Source organism: Adiantum capillus-veneris, chromosome 7 (assembly GCF_014529385.1).
Source record: "Adiantum capillus-veneris isolate H3 chromosome 7, ASM1452938v2, whole genome shotgun sequence".
In the NCBI taxonomy this organism is placed as follows: domain Eukaryota; kingdom Viridiplantae; phylum Streptophyta; class Polypodiopsida; order Polypodiales; family Pteridaceae; genus Adiantum; species Adiantum capillus-veneris.
The window spans coordinates 169,327,612-169,329,404 of NC_140937.1; the positions used below are offsets into that span (position 1 = coordinate 169,327,612).

General features: G+C 40.3%; 1 pseudogene; it reads left to right on the forward strand.

The window, feature by feature from the left end:
- The first annotated feature begins 282 nt into the window (after positions 1-282).
- On the forward strand, positions 283-1,033 carry LOC147455029 (uncharacterized; annotated as a pseudogene).
- The last annotated feature ends 760 nt before the right edge of the window (positions 1,034-1,793 follow it).

Genomic DNA, 1,793 nt, shown 5'->3' on the forward strand with positions numbered 1-1,793 from the left:
ATGGTTTGTAGGCCTCATATCTTGAGAATGTGCAGCCAAATTTTCATTTCGGGCATGTTTCGACCCCCGTTTTGCAATTAGAGTGAGTTCACATGCAAAATCACTAAGGTTCAAAATTTTACAGATCTACATATAGGTGGTGCAAAAAACTTTGGTTTTGCTGTAGTGTGCATAGACATTGTTTAGTACAGTGAAACAGGTGTATGTACGCATGTTGTTGTTACAAGTGGTAACCGATTATTTTTAGCACGCTGCTCGAAGACTGTGTGAAAGGTTGGAAACATGTCATCCAACAATGATGGGCTTAACTAGGTTGTCAGTGAGAGGCTGGACAAGAACAACTTCCATGCTTGGAAGTTCAAAATGATCAATTTCCTTATGGGCAAAGGTTATTGGGACTACATTGGTGGAGACAATGAGGTAGCACAACTAGTGCCAGAGGAAGGTGCAAATGCTGCATAAATTAAGACATTTAAAGATTGGAACTAGGGAGCTCAAAAGGTCATGTATTGGATTTTTGTAAGTGTCCAGGACACTATGATTGGGCATATACAAGATTTTCAATCTCCTAAGGAGGCTTGGGACACTTTGCTATGATTGGATGTGTACCAACACAAAGGCAACGAAGCTGCAATTGAAGACTGAGTTGAATATTGTTCAGAAGAAAAGTTTGTCTATCAATGACTATTTGTTGAAGATAAAGAACATATGTGAGTCACTTGCATCTATTGGTGTTACAGTCAACGATGATGATAAAGAAGAAGTCTGTCTATGAGGTTTGGTGCCTAAGTACAAATAGTTTCAAACTAACATCCAGCTTCGAGAGAACATTCCCTCGTTTATAGATTTAGTGTCCTTATTGATTGTGGAAGAGAATAAACTTGAGGAAGACTCCTCTCGCAGGTTTGAAACAATTATCAACAGGTCATTTTCAACAATAGAGGAAGAGGACGTGGTACAAGTCGTGGATGAGAATGAGGACGAGGCAATCGACATGCACAACGACATAACAACAATCATAGTCAGAACATAGGTGGTGGTCAACAAAACTTTGGAGGCAGGGGGAGCCCAACAGTTTGTGGAAATACGCAGCGCAATAATGCAAGTATACATGGAAATATAGTATGTTGGGGTTGTGGAAGACATGTTCCCTTTGAACATGACTTTCCAGACAGGAGGCAACAAAATGATTATGCAACTACTAGCAAGAATGCCAATGAGCCTGAGAGGCTATTTGTGGTGCAACACATGCTGAATACTATGCCTACAAATGTAGAAAAATCCAGTGATAATGTCTAGTATGTGGATTATGGTGCATCAAATCATATGACCAGCCATGGTGAAGGGTTTGAGGAAATGCAAACTTTATGAATTCCTAGCTATGTAGAAATTGGTGATGATACTACACTTTGTATTATGCATACACAAAATGTGTCATTGTCTATGACAGATGGTGAAGTGAAGTACCTAGTTGATGTACTACATTTACCCAATATTACAAAGAACCTGGTTTCTATTGGGAAAATGGTTGAGCAGGGTTTACAGGTCAGGTTTAACTCCAATGGTCTCTTTGTCGAAGAGCATAAGAAGGATGGAAGGCTGGTTGCATAAGAAAATAAAGTGGGTAGAATATCCCCATGATCAGGTCTATGAGGTTGTCCTCCTCATCCTCTCAGTAGTGTTCCAAGGTGAGCCCTACCCAATCTCCCTACCCAATCTGAAGAGAAAACTACTGTCTTCTTTGAGGGTGTGTTTGAGGAGATCAACTGGCACCCACAAACCTTCGTCATCTT